This window comes from Sphaerodactylus townsendi, linkage group LG10 (genome assembly GCF_021028975.2).
Source record: "Sphaerodactylus townsendi isolate TG3544 linkage group LG10, MPM_Stown_v2.3, whole genome shotgun sequence".
NCBI classification, from domain to species: domain Eukaryota; kingdom Metazoa; phylum Chordata; class Lepidosauria; order Squamata; family Sphaerodactylidae; genus Sphaerodactylus; species Sphaerodactylus townsendi.
In genome coordinates, this window is record NC_059434.1 from 71,473,578 (window position 1) to 71,479,655 (window position 6,078).

The window sequence follows — 6,078 nt, forward strand, 5'->3', positions numbered from 1 at the left end:
TCATGGACTATAATTCTCATCAGCCCCTGCCAGTATGGCCAATTGGCCATGGCCAATTGGCCATGCTGGCAGGAGCTGGTGGGAATTGTAGTCCATGAACATCTGGAGAGCCACAGGTTGCAGACCCCTGTTCCAGAGGAACGAGTGAGTTCCTGAATAAGACCAGCTGTTCAGCCCTGCCCTTTTTTAGATTGCTGTGTCTGTTGGGTATGACTTCTTGTAAGCAGTCCTGAGCCCTGCTTGACTTGAGAAAGGTGGAATAGAAACATTTTTTTAAAATTCAAATATGAAGATAATATATGTGAACTCTGAAATTATTTTTCCTCTATTTGATATCTGTAACATTCATAAAAGTTTCTCTGTGAGGTGTAATTCTCCATTGGTTTAAGGGACACTTGCCATTTTTAAAAAATTAGAATCATATGTACTCTAAACATGTATATATCTTTATATGCCTCTCTGACAGGCAGCAACACATGCTGTAATCTCTGAGAGGCAGGAGAAGGAAGCTGAAATGAAAGTAAAAGGTGACCTCTGTTTTTGTGGGGGGAGGGGGTAGCCTTAAAACCATATCTTTAACTGCGTGTGTTTTGAGGACCTGTGTGTTTGTTTTTTGAGGTCCTGGGAGGGCTTTTGTTTGTGTGTGGGGGATTCTTTGTTTTTTTTTGGCCAAATGCTTGCCTCAGACTTCTGAGCCTGGACTTCTGATGAGTTACCAGCTCTATTTAACTGACAGCCAGCTCTTTTGAGAGCACTCTCTGAGAGGCCAGAGGAGGGCCACCAAAATGGTAAAAGGTCTGGAATCCATGTCCTATGAGAAGAAACTTAGGGAGCTGGGTATGTTTAGTCTGGAGAAGAGAAGGTTAAGGGGTGACATGATAGCCATGTTTAAATAATTGAAGGGATTCATGTTGACAAGGGAGAAAGACTGTTTTCTGCTGCTCCTGAGATTAGGACAAGGAGTAATGGATTGAAGGTACAGGAAAAGAGATACCACCTAAACATTAAGAACTTCCTGACAGTAAGGGATGTCTGACAGGAGAAAACATGCCTTGGAGTGTGGTGAAGTCTCCTTCTTTGGAGGTTTTTAAACATAGGCTGGATAGCCATCTGACAGAGTGCTTTGATTGTATGTTCCTGAATGGAGGAGGTGGGACTTGACGGCCCTTGTGGTCTCTTCCAACTCTACGGTTCTATGTATATTTGACCTGGATCACTGAAAAACATGATGTAATTCTTAGAATCATTTTTCAGCTATTACCACATTTTCCACCAAATGCAGCCCCATGAACTCACCCAGACAGTGACTCAATGAATCAATGGGCCTATTCACACAAGAAATAAAACCAAGGTTTCATGCCTTTAAAATCTTTAATTCACAGCACTAATATATTTATAGTTAAAATGGAAAAAAAATACATAAACCCGAGCTAAGAATTTTTGTTTTTCTCAGTACTGTTGTTCCATGTTCTGATATACTGCAGTTCAAGACAATGTGCAGAAAAGTATATTTCTACTTCAAGGAGTTTTTTTCCACTTCAAATGAAATGTTAATGGTTATACTGAACAGTGATTGCTAGCGAAGAACACTGGTGATGCCTACAAATTGCATTTGCTTATGAGATTTATCCTGGACTCATGCACATTTTAAATTGGTTCAACTAATGCTTTCTCCTGATGCTTTCCTTTATTTATTTAATGAGAAGGTCTGAATCAGGCCATCTGATACTACACACATCAGGGTGTTTGCAATGACATCATGGTTAGAACAAGGACAGAGCTTGTGATGTCACAGTACTGCTAAATTATCAAGGAGGACTCTAACAAAACATTGAAATCCCATGTTTAAAAAATACTTGATATTGATGTCGTGTTGACTCTGGCAAATCAAAATAGTTGGCATAACTAAAGATCCAAAATCTTGTCCCTAGTTGTAGTATTTCTATTCTTTATGTCAGAGATTCGTGAACATGACTTCAGGGGTCTAATTCAGAGCTGCTTCAAGAGTTTGAAAATGCAACATCCACCAGCCTTCTCCAAAACCAAGTGTTCAGCTGGGAGATTTCTGTTTTCCTAAACAACCATCAAAATTAGTGCCTCTACTGATTTTCACCCTAGACTGTGAATCTGCAAACTTTCACGAAAGAGGTTTGCATCTGCAAACTTTTCACGAAAGAGGTTTGAATCTGCAAACTTTCACTAAAGAGGTTTGCATTTTAGCTTTTTCACATGAAATTGTTCAACTTAAGGCTTGAAATATCCACAGGTCTGTCCTTTTCCCACAAGGTACCCTCACCTGGGCAGGATATGTGGAGAGGTGGGATCTCTAGAGAGTCATTACTGTATTTTACTGGAGTTTCTGTTAAAACACTGGAAAATTGTTTGCCTCGGCTTGTTACCTTTAAGGCCTCCTTGTGTCAGAGAGGGGAAGAAAGCAGAACATATGAATTAAAGAAAGGATTAAATTGTAGCCACTGGAGAAAGTGGAAATGGGAAACCAATTGTAATTGACTGCAGAAGAAGACAGAACAACTCATAGGGAAAGGAAAAAGTGCAAAAACATCTAAACAAATAACATAGAGATCCACAAGATGAACACATGCTGAACACAGTGAACACAGTGTAAGGTAAATGCATAAGACTTTTGTGAAGTTCTGTATGTGAGTTTGCCTTGTCTTCCTGTACAGTAGCTATGGAAAAATGTTCTATTTCCTCATTCCCATGTGGAATGTACTATGCTTTTCTGTAGGGGAAGAAAGGTAAGATATACACACCAGAACTATGATTTTCTGTAGGGGAAGAAAAGTAAGATATACACACCAGAACAAGCAAAGTTTATTTACCCAACTATATACGAATTTTCTAAAAACATTTAAAGTAATTTACTAAACGTTTTTAAAGCATTATTAAAATCTATAATCCTATGCAAGATAAATTGAAATCATTAAACAATATGTAGTAGAGCAGCAGCAGTATTAAAACCCAACTTCCACTAAGAATAGCTTCAAATAAGCCATTACAACACACCAGCCAAGTTAACAGAACAAAAGCCAAACATGAAATCAGGAAATGGAACTCCAAGGACCAATATTTATTTATTTAATATTTACACTCTACTTTCTCATATTGCTTATAGCAACAATTGCGAAATAATCATTTAAAACACGGTCCATGATTTAAAAAGCATCATTGACTGACCATGCAGTCTTATTATATCTTGTAAATCCTAGCTAAAACACCATCCCTGCTAAACAGCATCATCACAAAAGTAACATTAAAACATCTGACCTTCATAACAGAACAAAATATTATCTTATTAAAATATTAATTCAGTCAGAAGCTATCTCAAAGAACTCTGATTTGCACTTATTTATAAAAAGTGTCAGAAATGTTACAGCCTTTACTTAATGGTCAGTGCATCTAGTAAACCCAGAAACAAAACTGTCCACCAATAGAGGTGTTCTTAAATTTCTGTAATATTCCTGTACCAACTTGTCCCAGTCAATAACACAGCTGCTTATTTTGTACTAACTGAAGGTTTAAAAAGGTTTTCAACATACAACTACAGTAGTCTAGTGACACATCACAGCAGCATGAATCTACACAGCTAGATCATCTTAGCCATGACAAGATGCACACTCTGAGCTACAGGCAACTAAAAATGACACTCCCAGCAAAAACCATCAACTTTCTTCTCTACTACTAAAAATAACTCTAGGGTTTTAACTGACTCCACTAATCTCAAGGGTATACCACCCAAAGTTGGCAAAGTCTTTCTTGGCCTCTGCCTTTCTGACTAGGCATATTTACTCTATGCTTGCTGGGGAGCCAGTGTTTAATTTCTGCTCTTTAGTTACTTTACCGAGCGTCTCCGGTGACAGGAAACAGAACTGAGACAGCAGCATCTAGTGGCTTAGAAGGAGAAAAATAAGAGTTTGGATTTATATCCCCTCTTTCTCTCCTGTAGGAGACTCAAAGGGGCTTACAATCTCCTTGCCCTTCCCCCCTCACAACAAACACTCTGTGAGGTGGCGGGCTAAGGAGGAGTTCCGGAAGTCAGCTGGGATTGGCCTTAAGGCTGCCTTAGCATGTGTGGGAGTGTACAGGGCTAATTCTGAATTCCCCAAATAAGCTCCCATTAACTCTGGCAAAAGTGAGCTTGGGAATCAAACCTGGTTCCTCCCGTGATTCAGGAGTGCACCCACGGAAGCCACCTGTTCTTAGCCAATTTTCACCACTGCTGCTCCTTAGTTGAAGATATGTATAGTTGGGTGTCATCAGTATATTGGTGACATCCAGCTTCAAAGCTATGCATGATTTAACTGGACAGGTTGACATAAATAGTAAAAAAATAACAGATTTAGAACTTCCAGAGAACTGCTGTGTTCATTGACTTGTTAAGAATTGGAACCATCCGAAAACTATACTCCTTACACCTATCTGACATTCCAGGAGGTACAATAAGACTGCATGATTAATGATGCCAAACATTGCTGAGGTCACCAAGCAAGGCTCACAGGGACACATTTCTCTGGTCTATTTGCCTCCCAAGACCATCCACTATAGCTGCTAACACTGTGTCAGCTTCAAACCCAGACTGAAGCCAGATTGAAATAGGTCAAGGGCAGATGTGTCATCCAGATAGGAGTGGATCAAAGAGATTTTATCTGCAAAGAATCTAGCAAATGTGTCAGCTTATATCAGATGCCAACTCAACCAAATCTTGCCTAGGTGTCAACGGACTCTGTACAATGCATCTTAAAACAGAAGCAGGCAAACACACAATGAGGATCCTAAAAAGGTTTCTTTACGCCTGCTCAAGTGCCACCCTCACAGCCATTCCCGGCGTGAGCTCTCCATGCACCATTCGACCAGATTCGGGCCTGTAATTCCCAACGATCAGAACCTTCAGCCCCCTGAACTACCTATTGAAACCAGGAAATGGTAGAGAACTGATAGGATGCCTAGGAGGTTCTCTATCCAAGGTCTCGTGGCTCAACAACTTTCAACTCATACGTTTTCCTCGAAATCTCCCCAGAGTATTCTGGAAACCTTAGATAAGTATCCATGTGGGAGTGCATCAATGGTTGCAGGCTTCAGGGACGTACCAATTGGCAGTGTGTGTCTCTTAAAAGACAATTGACTTCGCTAGCTCAAAAAGGTAAAGCAGTCTCACAATGCTGAGGGAAAGGTCCTGCTCTTAACTGTTGATCTGTCATCTCTCTACGATGATACAGATCTCAATAACTGATCATAATAAACAGAGGAGTATATATAGAAGAGTATTCAGATATTCAGGGCCAAGTTCTTTAAAATAATACGAGTCAAACTGGACCCCCTCATCCCTTGCTGGATTTTATTCTTAAGGTGCCAAGATGGAATGTGGCATGCTACTTTGTATGACTATTTTAATGTGTTATAAATTGCTCTGAGTCCATGCAAGTGGGTGTATGTGCATGTGTGTAAGGTTCAAACATTCCATATAAAATGCCAAACATGTATTGAATATAATTCAGAACCAATCCATGCCAGTTCTCCCTGTTTCCCTAGTGTTAATTTGCATGAAGTTTCAGTTACAGTGGTGTGGGTGGACAAACCATCCAGGTAATCGCAGGCCTAGAGGTAAAGCAAAGCCCTTTTTGAGTTAAAATTCATCATCATCATTAGGCTAACTAAAGAACCATGAACAAGGTAAGAGATTCTCTAGTGGTTCTCCTGCTCCAGTCCTCAGCAATAGTTCGCCAGCAATGACCTCCAGACGACTTCATTTTCTCTCATTAGCTGCTTTAGAATAAGACACGACTGCATTTGTTTCGTTCATGAGCAGAACACTCCTTCCAAATACCTAATTTGGATCCAACCTTCAGTCAAGTCAAAAGAAGGTATGTACATACTGTTTTGCAGCTTAAAGAAACAGATGTCAAAAGCAAAACGGAAACAAAAACGAAACATGTCCCCAACTTGTCCCAATGAATTGTTATCCATGACATATTACGCAAGCAAGCAATCCCCTTTAGGAAGGTATCAGAAACAAGAGATAGCAGACTCCATAAATTCATAACCAGATGTGAAGCAGCT